Source organism: Aythya ferina (genome assembly GCF_964211825.1).
Source record: "Aythya ferina genome assembly, chromosome: Z".
NCBI lineage: Eukaryota > Metazoa > Chordata > Aves > Anseriformes > Anatidae > Aythya > Aythya ferina.
In genome coordinates this window covers 27,534,024-27,551,381 of record NC_140299.1, presented here as the reverse complement: position 1 = coordinate 27,551,381, position 17,358 = coordinate 27,534,024, and the positions used below count along the sequence as shown (strand labels likewise).

General features: G+C 36.4%; 1 protein-coding gene across 2 annotated transcripts in view; it reads right to left on the bottom strand.

Moving 5' to 3' along the window:
• Positions 1–11,091, bottom strand: part of ZNF366 (zinc finger protein 366) — a 38,049-nt gene extending 26,958 nt beyond the window's left edge. Inside the window, exon 1 of one of the 2 annotated variants that reach the window (XM_084503130.1) lies at positions 10,936–11,091. The gene's annotated coding sequence lies outside the window, so the exon portion shown is untranslated. Of the gene's footprint in view, positions 1–9,578; positions 9,875–10,935 lie in introns of those variants that run through there. The other variant, XM_084503131.1, reaches the window with a different exon arrangement.
• Between the last annotated feature and the right edge of the window lie 6,267 nt (positions 11,092–17,358).

Here is a 17,358-nt window from a genome sequence, read left to right as displayed (position 1 = left end):
TTTTCAATGTGCAAAGCCTGTTTTATTGTTGTTTGGTTTTTGTTGTGGTTTTTTTTTAGAAAACTAAATATATTCATACTGTGACTGAAGGTCACAAGGTTACATAGCAGTGAACTATTGCCTCAAAAACACTAACCAGCATGTGGCACTCAGCTATTTTTGAAGGCGTGCACATGCTTAGGTCAAGAAGAATTGTCTTAGGTACCCCAGGCTAATTTTGACTATTTTAAAAAGAAAACAAAAAAAGCAAGAGCGTAAGTTCTGAGAGGGTGAGCCCAGCAAGGGTGAGTCCTGGAGATGAAGACAAGTCAGTCTTTATACTGAAAATGTTCCAGTCCAAGAAAAGTACCTTAGCAAATTGTCCTCAACCACACTGTACCCTGAGTGACTTCTGGAGGTTTAACATTGCAGAGAAAGGGCAACTAGAAAGAAAAAAAAAAAAAAAATCGGAATATGTAGCCAAGCAACAAGGGCAATCACCCAATCACCCAGTAGGGCAGTAGGGTGAAGTGCCTCAAACTTCCAAGTTTTCAATAAACCTCCAGAAGAGACGCATGGAGGAAGGCCAGAGCTATCTCTAGAGAGGATGGAGTCCACAGGCCTGTAAAAACTATAGTTTTTGTTTTAAATGTCTACAGCCCATAACTACCCTTTCCAACTTCTCTCTACTCCCTGTCACTTGGCATTTGCATTTTTGGTTGTGTAATGGACAAGGGCAGTAGAGCATCTTCCTCTAAAGAGCAGAGTTAGCCTCACAGCCTTGGGCTCTAGAGTACTCCCTTAAGAGGTTAGGGATGGGAGTCCAAATCCTTCATGGGGGATGAGGAAAATGAATCAAAGTCTCTCACTTCATGGTTGTTATATTTTGCACTGTATTTGATGCCACTGTTCTATATATAGTTTCATATAAATATTTTTGAAGGACTGGGTCCCCAAAAGCTTTTGGACATAGGCATAATGAATTTCCAGACCTGTGCAAACTTAAGGGCTGATAAGAACAGATTGGGCAGGACAGTGGCATCAGGAGCACATATGCTAGAAGAGCTTCAGTTGTGCAAAGCTTAACTTGTGCCAGCAGACTGTGTGGAAATGTAACTTGATTCTACTATCACTAGTTATTAGGAAGAATGACAGGTTGGCCAGCTGGTTTAACTACTCACAGAATCACAGAATCACATAATGGCTGAGGTTGGAAGGGACCTCTGAAGATGATCTAATTCTTCCTAAGTAACTCTCCTCATTTTGTCCCTAGTCTCATTCATGTCAAACTGAAATCTTTGTGGAAAAAATAGTGAGTAGCTGAGAACAGGATCTGGGATTTGGCTATTATAAAGTGATGTCAATAAGATATATTTCTTCCTTTTCTTACCTTGATAAAGAGTTCTCATGTCAGAGGCTGGTACCATGGATCTGCATCTGTCTTTATAAAGTATGTGAAGTCACTTTAATCACTGTTTATAGAAGTCCTATCACTTCATCCCTGTTTCCTGTCTACTTCCATATCTGCCATTGCAAATTAAAATTGTGCATTTTGGTGGATGACAGGGATCCTAAGTATTAAATAGTTTTTCCTCTGGAAAGTTATTAAATTGTACTAATGAAGTTTTAGGATTTTTTTTTCTGAATATCAGATATTATGAGACAGGGTGAATTGAATAACAAATAAATAATATAAGCATAAGGAGAGATCTGCTGGTAAAAATGTAATACTGAACAAAGCGATGAGTCCTTGAAAGCATACTTTGGACAGAATCTTTCCACCTATAAAGCACAACCATTAAGTATGGCAGAGAGAAGCTGAGAAGAGAGAGCTTTACTGTAGTATTACCTCAAAACAAATAATGGACCTATGCAGAACACTCAAAATTAGAATGATCAAAAAAGCATGCCCTTCCATAACCCTTATGCTGTTATGCTTGGGGTGTTGTTTTGAAAATAAACCTTTCACTAGCATTTATGACCTTTAAAAAGGAAATAGATTGAGCTTTCCTTCCTACTGGAGTCCCAGTGTTGTTATCACCTCTATGGAGGCCAGAGAGATGGTCTGGTCTCCTCCCACCTCTTTGTTATCTTAAAGGGTAGCTGAGGGGCACTTTCAGTCCTGGTTCTTCAAGCCAGCCCACTGGCATGCTTCCATGTAACTAGCAGTTAATGTATGAGAAAGTTTTGGCACCTTCTGAATTCTGCATGTTGTATGTGTAAAGCAACAAGAACCTCAAAAGAAAGTAGCAGGTAAAATGTGTGCATATGCTTGAATAAAGGCAGAGGAAAAGCATATGATGTAGGAGAGTTTTTATATAAAGTTTCCAGAACAGTTTACATTTTTAATGAAACACTAGTTTTAATTAAACACAGAGAATGTTGTTAGGACCAAGATATTTTTGTAGTTGTTTTTCTTTCAATTTGTTTCACACAGATCAAAATTCATAGTGAAACTGAAGGCTGATAAAGCAGTAATTATAGTGTGTTCCAGTAAGACATGCTTTACCCTACAAGAACTGAAAGAAGAGGATTTCATCCAGAAATTGACAGATATAGGAAAAATGTATCTGCTACCAAGCACTTCCCTTGGTGTCCAGTTCCTTAAAAGTAATTTCCCAATGATGCTTTCCTAGTCATTTAGTATAAACAGATTTGGTTTCAGTTGAAGTTTGGACAGACTTCTTGCTGGAAAAGCTGCTTTGTTGAAAAAAATGATCAATCCCTATTAAACTCTGCTAGATATTTCAAGTTAAGGTGGCTCAGTAGTGACTTAGCAATTTCCAACTGAATGGAAGTTTCAAAGGAAACAGAGCAAAAGAATTAGAGATGTGAGTGTCATTCCTAGGACACGACTGCATTTATTCCATTGATACCCAAGTAATACTAGAGAACCCAAGGATCATGGACAAAGAGACAGGGTTCAAAATTATTCTTAAGGCAAATTACTGGGACACTGGGAGGAAACTACTTGTGATATGTCTCCACTGCGATTAAAGACCATTGTTTTTCAAATCTGTGTTAAAGCATTCAAACCATGAAGAACTAAAATATGTATTTATTGTTCAGAATAAGATCATCTTCATGTACATCTCACAAGTGCATTCAAATAAGGGTTCATTATTTAAAACCAATTTAGTTAAATTTGTTTAATGAGCAATGTTCTTCAGCTCCAGCACAAAATTATATTTTTGACTATCATATGCCTCCAAGGAAGTAATTTAAGGTAACATCCCCTCTGGCTTTGCCCTTCACCTGTGATGCTAAACATGAATCTTCTCATTGAAAGAAGCAAACATCAAGAAGCAAATGTTTTTTCCCTCTGATCCCCCAAAATGCTTCCAGCATATAGCACTTAATTATTCTGTTAACTTTGAGAACATTTCAAAAATAAGTGTTAGTTTGTTGCCACATCTAAAGGAGAACTGAAATTCAAAACAAATTTTGTATAGCTTCTGTGATTTTGATCACTTGGAAAACAAGCCCCTGTGTAAATCAACTAAAACGGAGAAATTCTTGAGGTTAATCATTTTAAACTAAAACAGATTTAAAATGCCAGTTTTACTGAATTCAATAAACTAGCATACGGAGTGGGAATGGCAGCTCAGACTTAGCCAAATGTCATCAACAGATATTGGAAAACAGACTTGAGCTGCAAACAAATAAAAAATTACTTTTTGCCAAAAAAAAAAAAAAAAAAGTCAACATTGAGATTTGAAATGAACACTGAAGTTTGAAATGTGAAATTTCCACTTTAACACTAATCCTTCACCATTAGTGATGACAAAAGTTTTTTTTGGTTACTAACTCAATTCATCACAAGAAAAAAGGAAACCAAAAATCCATGACTCCAGTATAAATCCCTCTCTCAATCCCTTCCTTGACATAAGTTTGAAACAAATCATTTTATTCAGAACTCGATTTCTTGAAAATCAAGCCAAGTGACATGTGCAAAAAGCAGAAGATTTGAGAGGAACTTTTGTTATATTTTAGTAGAAATGGCAAGTGAGTTTATTCTTACTCAATGTCAGGCAAGGGGCTGCGGGACAGTACCCAAGGGTAAATGTTTATACATATATGAACCATGTTGTGACTTGCTGGCCCAACCATGTTCAGTGCCTTCCACTGAGTGCTTGTGCATGTTTTTTTGTGTGTGTGTTTTTGTTTGTTTGTTTGTTTTCTGTGTCTGATAGCGAACAAGCTAGTGAAAATCTCCACAGTTGTTAAAGGGAATCCTGAGTCCTGATCACTTGCTTACAGAATCCAGCAGATTCTACTCAGTGACATTTCTTTATCTGTGGGTAGTGTTAGAAGGGTTTCCCTTTTTATGGGACAGGAAAAAAAAGAAATTAATGTTTTTGAGATCAAAAGTCTTTGATTGCTTTTTCTTTTTTGGCACAGAGTATAGGAGATCAGGAGGAGGGGTCAGTCAGCACCAATTCTCTGATGCATGTGACTGCTTCCATAGCATCTTGACAAAATGCTACCAAGAGACATATAACATTTCTGGGAACCTTGGTAACTTCATAAACACACATATAACACTTTTGGGAACCTTGGTGACTTCATATTGTGAATATAGCACTACACAGAAGATCGGTTTTATCTAATATTCACACTGGTGCTATTCCTTGCTGTGATGTTACAGGAAAATAATATTATCCTACACATTTATAAATGGATGGTTTTAGTTACAGATAACCATAAAAGCACATTTTGGTCCACTTATTTTTCCAACAGTTTCTTTGTAGCTTTCTAAAATTCCTGTTATAGAACAATAGCAAATAGTAAACTCAGCCTAAAATCAATATTGGCTCTTGAATAAAATCATATAATAATTTAATTTGAAAAGGAACCAAAAACATCTTGATTCCAACTCCTGACTCCACACAGAACCACCCAAAAATCCAAACCATGTGTCTCAGAGCGTTGTCCAAATGCTTCTTGAACTCCGGCAGGCTCAGTACTGTGCCCACTGCCCTGGGGAGCCTGTCCCCGTGCCCGACCACCCTCTGGGTGCAGAGCCTTTCCCTAACCCCCAGCCTGACCCTCCCCTGTCCCAGCTCCATGCCGTTCCCTCGGGTCCTGTCGCTTGCCCCAGAGAGCAGAGCTCAGCGCTTGCCCCTCCGCTCACCTATCAGTTTGGACTAATATAGGATGCTCTTCATGGTTTCTGAAATCTGCACCAGGGAAACAACCCAGCCTGGGCTTCAGTGTATCAGACAGTTTAAACAAGTTCTGCTGTTCTCTGGAGGCTGATGGATGCTCTAGAAATATGTCATCTCTTTTCTTTTCATTTCCTGATTATTATTTTTCATTACACTTATTTCTAAATACTTGTAAGAAAAAGTAGACAGGTAGAAAAATATTCTGCTACCTGGGACTGTTACATGAAAGACACTCCCTTTTCAAATAGCAATTTCAAACAATTTTTATCTGAAGCTGAAACAACAAGGGGATACTTGCTTTAGAAAGCACCTTAGAGAGATGACTAAACCTGAAATAGTAATTATACTCCACAATGTGTTCTTCCTGATATCATTAGAGTGGGCTTATTTAAATTTGGTTTGAATTTAGCACGTTGGATGTTACTAAGAGCACAGATTCTTTCCAGTTTCAAAGACCTTGTGAAATGTTTGTATTTCAATCATTTATTTCCAAGAGGTATAGTAGCATATTCAGCATGGAGCCCTCCACAAAGCAAAATGTTTTTCATCACTGTAAAAGGAGTCTGAGTTACACTGCAACTCTGGCCACAGAAAGCAAAAGCCTACGTGGCTTTTGCACAGCTAGGGAATAGCAAGGAACCAGTGAATGCCACTCATAGCCAACACACTTGTTGTTTCTCTGACCACCTAGTATCCGGCCCATGAAGAACAAGAATAAGAATAAGGTGTAGACACTTGATCCCATCCTAGAGACACTACACCAGTTCTCTTAGCTCCTCCACCCTGCAAACACCATCCTGTGAAGTTCTGTCTATGCAGAGAAATTAGGTGGTTGCTATTCTTCACCAGGCCTCCAAACAGAGGAGTGAATAATTAATGCCTACTTGCTGTACATTCACATTTCTCATAGTGCTACACCTAAAAATAACAGGTGGAAATATATGACCCTGCTCATATTGCTTTTAACTTCAGTTCAGTTGTACATTTCTCTAATTCATTAGAGAAAAGTGATGTTATCAAAGTATGAGACTCAGTTTACCTTGTAGCTTTTTGTAATTAAATTAACCTTCAAATTCAACAAACATCTCGGTGTTCACTGAATTGTCATGTTTCTAAAAGGTATGAGGAGATGGAAAGTTGGATGCTTGCAGGTTTACTTTCTATGAATATTATAGGTTTTCAGGAAACACTTTTTGTCCTAAATTGTTTCTTTTAAATCAAACAAAAATTCATATGCATGATTTCATGCAAATCCACAAAGTAGAAGGAAAATGTTTCTGTGCTTTTGCTTTTATAGTAGAAAAAGGAGGGGAGAGAAAACAAAAATAATAACTTTTTCCTTCTTTGATTCAAATAATTAATAATGTCTTTCTAACACACAAAGCAAGAAACAAGGAGTGAAAGTAAAATTAAAAAAAAAAAAACAAGTATTCATATAAGTTCTTTCCATAGCTTTCAAAGCATGAAAATATTTTCTTTTCATATCTGATTATTTAGCTTAACTGCTTCCAGTGTCATTGAAAGTCTTTACAACACATTAAGTGTTGTTAGTTCAGAAGGAAAATGTGTGCCTTATCAGGGTCAGGGTAGCAGCAGTATAAAACCATTCATTTTAGAAAAACAAGTCACAAAAATATTAAGCTTAGTAGGAACTGAAACAGAGATTAAATAATATTTCTTACTGGACCACTAACATTTTATAAGCTAGGTAACAAGATATGTCATACCTTGCCCTCACAGAAAAATAAATAAATAAATAAATAAATGAAATACTGACTTCCATCATAGAATTCAATGTATCTTTTAAGTAACACATAAGTATTAACTTAGACCTCTTCTTTGGGTGGATGTCTAAAAATCACACATAAAAATCCACTAAAACTTTTACAGTATTGGAGAACTGCAGTCTCACTTTCAGAATATCAGTTTTCCAACAAGAAAGAGGATATCCCTGAGTCACCTTTTTTTATTTTTTTATTTTTTTTTTAAAGCTTCACATTGTCTCTATAATTCTTTCTTCCCCAAGTTCCTTTTCAGTGGTCTTTATGAATGGTAAAGTAAAATGGGGAAAAAACTGCATTTAGGAAGAAAATGTTCTTTTGCTTTAAATAACTGATATATTTGAAAACATCTATTGAGGCATAAAATCAGTCCCTCAGACTCTAGTGGTCTACACTGCAGTTGTAAGGTCTGTTTGAAAGAGTCTTATTAGATCCATTGTCTTATTAGATCCATTACCACTGAGGGATAGGCATTTGTGCTTAGAAACTATGAATCATTTCTGATCAACTAATAAGAGACATTTCCTTACAATTTGATTGACATGCATCATGTCAATCATCATCACACAGAAACCCTATTATCTTATGCAGCTTTTACTGCTTTTGTCTGTCAGGGTAATACTCTACTGACATATCTGTGTGAGTGGAGTGGTCCATTCAGATAGAGGTGCCTTTCTGCTTCATTGAGGCTTTGTAATATCAAAGATTGGAAGCAGTAAGTGCTGTCTGGGGTAATCCACACCCTTCCATCTCTGTATACAAGGCTTGTTTTGGGTTGCTACTGTGATTCATCCCTCTGTGATTCTTTCATTCTAAATAATGCCTTAAAAGAATCACCTAAAAGACACGCCAATAAGTGCATCTGTAGGATGTACATGGTGTCTCTCAGTCCAACTGTAACTGCTCTACACCCAGGCACTTTTAAGGCTCTTACCTGTGTGTTTGTTTGAAAGAATGAGAAATCAGTAAAAACTCATTACAATTCAAATATTAAAAACCTTCTGGTCAAAAATCTATATTGGAGACTCCAAAATATTACTGTGTGAGTAATTCAATGCCAGTATTCTGCATCCAAAACCCAGATTCTCAGTGCTTTTTGCCATTAAACAATCTGTCCTAACTATAAAAGGAAAATTGACATTTACTGAAAGGCTTTTATCAGTTTCTGTGCTTTTCAGGCCTGTTAACTTGGGATTTCCATAGGCTAATTTTTTTTTCCATATCATTGCTGCTATCATTGATATAATGATTTTTTTTTACTTATTTCTCAGAACAAACAAAAATCTGCCTATATTTCCTTATAGTTGAGAAGAAATCACCTGGAAATAATGTCTTAATATAAGTATGTGAGAAAATAATAAACAATAAGCCATGCATACACTGAGTGACTTTTTACTTTTGTGTGCTACCTATATAGATAACACACTCAGAAATAGCAGTAATAAGATTTTAAGTGAAATAAACAAGAACATCTCTATTTTTATTCTTGGTTTATTGCTTCAATTAATTTTATTCTTTTTAATAACATTGAGGTGGGTAACCAAAATTTCACAAACATTTCATTTGTACTAAACTGGCAGTGGATCGGTACTCACACTAGGCTCAGAATATACCCTTCTGTGCTTGTAAATATCTCAAACATGTGGGATAACGATAACACACCAGTCAAAAGTATCTCTTTCTGACCCCTCCAGAAAGATAGTAGTAGTGGTACAAATTACCATTATACTAAACCACGTTACAGTTATCCTAACAATAAAATACATAAAGCAAAAGCAAATAAGCTCCAAATGACTGAAGAAAAAGTATTATTTGAAGGAAAAAGAAACCTGAAAGATGGAATCTAAGAATGAATTTTAAAGCTCAGGGTTGATCTTCATGATCAAATTATTTATCTTTCCTATTAAAATGATCTTTCTGTATATTTATTTTTAGGGAATGGGCTTAGAAATGACATTATCTGCTCTTGCCCACCTAATACGAACATGAGCACGTATATTTTATGTACTTCAGGCAATTTCCTCCTTTTACAGCCTCTCAGAGAACAAATTTATCATATGCATGGTCCTAATAAAGAATATATTAATGTTTCATACCTTCAAAAGCAACATCTGTAACTAAATGCAGCAACTGGCTCTTACGTACAACGTAAACTGAACTTCTGAACTAATCAAATCAACACATAGAGCTGATTGCAATCTAGAGTAACGCTTTGCAGTTTGAGGAAAACACAACAGAGTAATGCAGTGATTTCCAAATACAGAGCCTATGTATTTTTGAATGTTTTGGAGATTCTTCTGTTTGCCACTGGAATTAAAAAGTGGGTGTCCAGGTGTTTGACATGTAACTGTCAAAACATCTGTCAAAGCCCTCTACTTAATATATATCAATATTAGCCAGGTAAAGCTTAATCCCAGGTACGCTAAGCAGCAGATGTGGCAGGTGGTTTTCATGGCAAGATGTGGCACTTTCTTGCCATCAGCAGACATTTTCTGTGGGCTAAGTATCATCCAGTAAGCCTAACCACTGGTGCCAAAATAGTCTGAGCGAGACCAAATGTTGAGCTACCGCATTCTAGAAACAAATTATTTACACCTCCTGTGGCCAGATCCATCTACTGCTCCTAGAGTGAAGAGAATCTAAAACTTACCCAGGAATCGGGCTGAATTTGGGGTAGATCATTCCTTCCTATGGAAAAACTTGCAGAGACAGAGGGGGAAGAAAGCCTGTTCCACTCATTTGTTGAGTGAGGAGTGAGAGCGGAGGGCTGTCCCAGGATCGAAGCACATCCCAGGTACCCCACTGGGAGCAGGACCAGGTCCAGGACCAGCACCAGGAGCGGAACTGGAGCCACTCAAGATGCTTGCCAGCCCTCTGCGATGCCTGCCCACCATTTGGGGCTGCTCTGTCTGGGCTCTGGGCATTCTGTGAAGGATCCTGCACTTCAGAGAGCTTGGGTCAGAAGATGACCAAGCTCTCCCTTCTGCAGAGAAATGATTACCTGTCCCCGTTCTCTCCCTACCACTGCATTCTGCATTTATAAAAGCATGGAGAGAGGATTTTCTCGTCCAGTACTTGAAACATATCCTTGCATTCAATCACTCATTTTATGATCTGCTTCTGATAGCTCTGCTACATTTATGCCCGACAAGAAAAACAAAAACAAAAACAAAAAACACCTATTTGTATCTACAACAATACAGATGACAAATAAGCAGACAACACCCGAATCTATTCTATTACTAGATTCTATTACTAGCGATCAGCCTTGATGTTGTTACATACTGTGTAGCGTGAACCTCTTTTTCTTTTTCTTTTTTTTATTTTTTTTTCTTTTTCTTTTTTTTTTCTTTTTTTTTTCTTTTTTCTTTTTTAATGTGAGAACCTGAAACTGTCTTAGCACATCTTAAATGTCACTGTTTCTAGACTATTCATATACACGGATGAGTAGAGACAAACACTTGGAATTGTAAACACAATAACATCTGAAGGAAAAAAAAAAAAAAAAAAAAACTACTCTTCTCTCACTGTAGCACAGGTTGGTAGGTTGGCGCAGACTTCAGGAGTGGCAGATGATATATGAAATACATCAATTTGCATGTGACACAGCTTCTCTCATTATTCTAGCAATGGCCCAGTGAAGCTTGCTGAAACAGTCAGGGTAAAGTGAGTGAAGCCTGTAACAAGATTCTCCTAGGAGAAGTCCTACATATAAAATACACAGCAGATTATGTTATGAATATTATCAGCCTCGCTGGAAAATATTTACTTGCCTGCACAGATTAAGATGCATGCTATTATGACCGATATCTAAAAAACAGACTATAGACATCTGTAGAATTAATATATTGCTTGTCGATGCATATGATTATTATCTTCTTATCAGTTAAATGTGTATATGATAAATGTCTTTTCTTAAAAAAAAAATAAAAAATTAATATATATGTATATATATATATATCACACTTCTAAAGAGTTAACCATAAAAGCATTTTTACTTAACTTACCAGTTGTTGAAGCTGGAAGGAATCTTGCCCTAAATCTAAACTCTCTACCTGCTCTCATGTTGGTAATCTCTCTCTCTCTCTCTCTCTCCCTCTCCCCCCCGTGCAGAGATTGCAGTAACTTAGAAAACTAGCAGGGACAGTGTTTCAAATGACTTAAGAAAGAGAACAGGAACAATCATTTCGTTCTCTTTTTTTCAGATGAGTACAGTACCTTCAGAAAGAAGGAAGGAAGGGAGGGGAGAGGAAGTCAACAACCCTTTGCTTTCCTGCAAAAAAAATAAGGAAACAGCAGATAGCAATCTCATTTTCTCTCAAACAAAATGTTTGGAAAAATAAATACAACCAAACCAAAAGGAATTCCTCAAGTATTATATCTGCATTATTGGCTTCATAAAACCCACTTTACAGCTTGTTATGTGCAACTGCATTAAAACAAATGAATTTCCGAAGTAGTGTCTAGGAATAAGATGCCCATATCTTATGCAGAACAATCAGTCAGAAGTCTGTATAGACAATTCAGGCTTTTGCTTTAGACACGGAGTGATCATACATGGAGTGATCATACGTGTATACACATATCTTGTTTTCACAGCGATATAAGTACATATTTCCTAAATCCCCTCTTTACTGTGATTGTAAGAAAATAGCAGGTTGATTATTCACCAAATGCTGTCAGTTAAAATGGGAGATGAAGAGACCGTGAAAATGGTACAAATCATAGCTTGATATTGGAGTTGTAGTAACAAGTAATTTATCTCAAAGATTTGCAGTATATAGAAGGCATCCTGATTTATAAAAACAACAAAACAGTATGTGCTGTGTTCTAGAACACATTTTTACTTTGCTTTGTTTTTTTCTTACCCCATTAAACATATTTTGACAACCAGATACTGGCCAGCTGGCTGGAGTTATACTTGGGATAAGTTTAATCCATTATGTGGTTTTGTTTGCTTGTATGTTTTCCCCCAGCTTTATATATCATTTGAAATCCACTTGTAGGGAATAGATGCTCCCTTTTTTCCCCAATAATTTGTTGTCATTCTGCTGTTCTTGCCAGTAAACACCTTTACACTGTTGCCAGAACTCTGTTTTCAATTGGCATTGCAATGCAGTACCTAAGACAGTGCTGTTCATGAATGAGAAACTCAGTGTAGAGTTCTGTGAAGGACAGTAAAATAAAAGGAAGGCCATTTCAAATGGCCCTCTCTTATAAATTGTGCACCCAGACTTCACTGCGTGTTTAAAAGGAATGCTAAAATGCTTAAAAAGAATTCCTCAGCAGAGGAATTCAGAGGAATGCTATTGAAGCAGACTGAGTTACAGCTGTAAATGTATGTTAATAGAGAGATGAGTTGGTACAATATCCCATGAAGATTATAATTTCTTTTATTGTACAATTAAGAGAAGCTACAAAACCAGCATAGGAAGTAGCTCTTTGGCATCTGTGTTCCTTCATGCAGTTCTTGGTATTATTTCCAGAAGATGCCTAGCAGCAACTTGAGGAGTCTTCCATTTTAGTATTCAGCAACCGAAAGCTTTGACTGTGAACATCAGCAGCTGACAGAGCAGTTCAGGTGCTTTGGGTGATCTTTGGACTTACAGCATCACCAGTGTTTCCTGGTGTTGAGAGGTCAATAGTAAAAGCAAAATAACACAATGCACTAAAGGAATATCCTGTAAATGTACCTGATAATCCCTTAGGAAGAGAGTTCTAGTGCAAACCAAGTACAAGCAAAATAAAGGGGCACAGAAAGCCACCAAATTAATGGATCATCCTGTGGGGTCAGTCTAATAGCTGAAAAACTTTGATTTTGTTTGAAAGTAGTTTTCCAGTGTCACCATGAATTCTTAAAGATGATAGCAGCTGCCAGCTTTTTAAAGTTTGTTTTATTTATTTGTTTGTCATGTGTTCCATGTTAATGAGACCCTGAAGACTGCCATCAGACATCTTTTTGTTGCTCTTTATTGGGAACACATTGCAGAAGTTTAGGCAAAAACCTATAATGCCCAACTTAGTATTGTTCTCATACACGTCACTGAGGGTATGTGACTTCATTGTCACAGACATCCCTTACTTTTTGAGACAGCAGATATCACCTTTTTGAGGACAGCAAGGCTAAGATGCTGGATGCAAACATCCATGTGGCAGCTTCTCCAGCTTATTAAGTGACTTTGATATCCTGATTGAAGGAGACCAAGAGCCCCATACTTCATCAAGAAAAGCAGATGTAAGGTCTTTGCTAATCTCATCATAGGTTCCCACTCTCAGCAGCCTTTCCACCACCCAAAGGTGGAGCTGCTCGTCTCCTTGGATGAGTGTTGTTGCTACTGTCTCATTTCATGCCAGGATAAAGGAGTAGGGTAAAGAAAAATTGTCTCCTGCTGGTAATCTTCCTTGAGAAATAGTCCTACAAGACATGCATAGTTGCTCCATCCAGTTCCAGGCAGACTAATCTTCTTTTCCAGAATACAGCTGTCATAGTACTTGCTCTTCTGCCCATCTCTCACCACTGCTGCCAGGAAAACACAACTCAAAGGGGGAGATAGAAACTGGCATTTTCATGCCTACATATACCTTGAAAGGTCATTCTATGCAATTCCTGACTCTGAAGAAATAAAGTACGGCTAAAATCATTGGTATCTGAAGTCCTGCAAATCAAGTCACAATGGATAACTCTGTTTATACTATTTAAACAAATTTTAAGGGACAAGTTCATCTGTTTTTCAGAAAATATTTCTGGAAGAGGTTTTATTTTATTTTTTCCACTTTTTCCCACTGTGCTCTTACCAAAATGAATCCATGGATACAAATTCAGAAAAGTACAGCTCCAGCCTCAAAGCAGACAAGTGAAAACTGTGAAGTGTAGATACTTCCCATGACCAGTAAACAGTCTTTATAAGGCAGAGGAGTGGACAAGAAAAAACATGGTCATGGTCATGGTCATGGTCAGTCTGTATGATTGTATCAGATCTACAACCACACTAACCTCTGTGATGTTAAGAATTTGATTTTTTTTTATTTTTTTTTCTCCTGTAGGGAATAAATTGTACTTTACAGGCTCTTTCCAATGGTGGCAGGGAAGCTTTCGTATATGCTTAAAGTAGGAACAAAATGAAACATGTTCAGCATGCTAACAAGAATGAGGGAAGGTTTTCGAGCCTTTGCACCACCATCCAGCACAGATAGCAGAGAATGCAGAGGTAACTATAGCAGCAGTAGCATTCTGTCTTATCCTGAGAAAATGAGACCAGAGGCAAAAAACAGAGACATTTACTGGTTTGCTTAATTGTTTTAGGACAACAACCTCTTGCATCTGAATTGTCTGTGAGAAAATTGGTATCTTCCTTCTGGACTATAGTATACGTGTAGCGTTTTAACCAAGTAAAAATAATACTTAGACATTTAAAAAAAAAATCAACTTAGAAATTAAAAAAAAAAAAAAAATCACTTTAAAATAAAATTAAAATAAAATAAAATAAAATAAAATAAAATAAAATAAAATAAAATATTAAAATAAAATAAAATAATGTAAAGACACCTTATTGTTTTCCATACGTCACTCTCTGCTTTGTCTTCCTGTCGTCTTTTCTGCAGTGAACGTTTACTGTAGACTGTTCAGGAACGAGCTGACAGAATGCTAATGAGATCAGAGATGTGCTGAGATGAATCTAAAGGACTCCCTTTCTGTGCTGCAGCACGAATAAAGTGGCTCTACTTATCAATACTCAGTATAGCTCTAGCTACCGATACTCAGTTACTGTACTGCCGTTTATTGTATTGCTTTGCATTAAGTCTGCATATGTTGTTATGGAATTATGCGTTCATTTTTTTTCCAATTGCTATATTATTGTAGTTATACTGCATTTCATCTAGTTTCTTGGATTAGCAGATATCAGAATATTAGAAAATTTTACACAACTAACTGTCTTTCATGATCATGGTATTATCAGAGTATTCTCACAACTGTGTGTACAGACAGATTTAACACTGTCATCTAAATAGTTTTGATTTTTGAATTGTAATATCTAATCAACATTTTAATGAGCATTTGCAGACTATAATTTTGGACTAACCGTATTTGTCAGTTTTCTGGGAGACAGAATATGGAAATTTGTATTAAAAATGATTAAAGAGTTTCCTGGCAATAGATACCTTACTATAATTTAAAGTGGTCTTTATAACTCATCCTAGGGCAAATTCATTTCTGGTAAATGACATTGGCTGCAGTCATTTAAAAGCAGGCCTTTCTTGTACCCTATATGCAATCATCACAAAAAACCTTTATTAAAACAATACCACCAAAAGTTATTTCAAAACAAGGTAGTATGATTGAGAGGATGTGTTTTCATCTTTTAACATAAATAAATTTATGTTTGCAGGATTGTGAGCCTTATTCAGGTCAACAGTAGACAAGAACTTGGCTTCAGTCAACAAGTTCGAATTTGGTATCATGTATAAAGATACATAACATGAAAATCTGCCAAACAGTCAGCTAAATATTTTGGTAGTTCTCAGAGCTGGCCATTTGACAACAGTAAAGGCTGAATTTTGTCTTTAGACTAGATTAATGCAGTCTTTCCTGCTGATATTATTTGTTCAAGGGTGTTCATTTACTCTAATGTCCATTAAGTGAAACCTGAAATTAGTCAACGTGTTTACAAGTTTAGACTCAGCAAGTGGTATTGTAAAATATGTTGCTCTTTGGAAACTTCAGAAAATATCAAGAAAATTTTGTTAGTATGTTTTTTCCTGTGCATTGATGTTTGTTGCCTCCTATAATACGACAGCATTTCATCTGGAAGCCTGATGGTACATTTCAAAATGAATTTGAATAAAATATGGATTTACGTAATATTTGTAATTAGTCTGCAATTGCAGCTTTTTTCATTTCAGATATTTCACTCATCATCAAACCTGTCTAATGTACTTTCTTTATCTTATATGAAATAGAATGGTAGTAATTTTTGAAAGATATATTTGTCCTTTAGTTTATAATATTTTTCCTAAGTATTCAATGGCCAGACTTTGCTATAGTTGAAGTGCTGTTAGTACTTCAGAAATGCCATTTTTGGAAGTAAAATAGAGCAGAATTCTGAAAACCCACCACTGCTTCTACCAAGCAGTGCATTTCTGATTTATAGTTGCTAGACTGTAGATACAGGAAAATTCTTGGGAAAACTGTACTGCACGCTTGAATGAATGATGATAAATTTTGTCTCTAAGTCTTTTAATATTTTCGTGCTTTAGAGTAAGAAAGATTCCTTCAATTTTGTGTTTAGGTTGAGGGCTGGAAGTATTTGGTTGGATGGTTTGGGCTTGCATTTTCTTGCATTTTGTGTTTTTTGTTCCCTTTTGGAAATACTAGGCAGAGAAAGCACTGTTCTCCTAGAGTCCTTGTTCACTGAATGTTCCCACAGACTGCTGTAAGATTTCTTCATAGCTGAAAATAATTGTGTTAGGTCCCACATGCATTGAAGGCTATAACCAGTAGTCAGACAATGTGAACTAATTGACTGAATGTGACAGAGAATAGGGATTGACACATGAGCTCACGTGAGCTCAAAGCAATAATCAATAAATAAAAAAGCAAGTGTTAAGATATTTAGCCTAGAATAATTAGGGGAAAATAAATGCAGAGCTCTTAGGTCTGTTAGATTTCCTCTGCTCTTCAGAAGTTTAAAGGGGTTTTGGCTTTGGTCCTTGGGGTTTTGTTCTTGTTGGTTGGTTGGTTGGTTGGTTTGGGTTGGTTTGATTTGGTTTGTTTTTTAGCAAAACACTTTATCTGTGATTGTTATTGTTTTGTAGAAAAGCATTTGGTTATAACTTAAAGCACAGGAAAAACCCCTATTTACAGGAAAAACCTCAGACTACACTAGAAGTCTTGCCACTGGGATTTCTTCAGCTGTACATTTCCCTTTTGCTCATCAGGGATGTTCACTTCAGTTCACACACCGAAAGCATACCCTGATTCAACACCGTGGTGGTCATTCTATATATGCATAATGCCAGAATACCCCTTCTAAGATGTCATTTGTCAGTAAACAGTGTTGCAAGGTTCCTTAATGTTTCTGGAGAAATAGTGTTTGTACTTGTGGCTGTGTATGTTTGTAGTGACTGATATCAGGGTTATATAGTATATAGTAAAAGGAGTTTTAAGAATAATTTAAAGTCAGGTGAGATTTTTTGTATGGCGAAAAATGATACCCTTCATAAAAGTTGCTGTTAGGTCTGATTACTTTATGCTGTTACAAATATAATTTCATTGGACTGACTCCTTCTTTCTCACTAATGTATAATGCAATTTTTCTCTTTTTGCAAGGATAGATTAGCCCACTAGAACATCATCAGTGTTTCTGTATGGCTTACTCATCACTGAATTGTCCCTTTGAGAGACATTCTCAATAGTGTAAACTCAGTCTAAA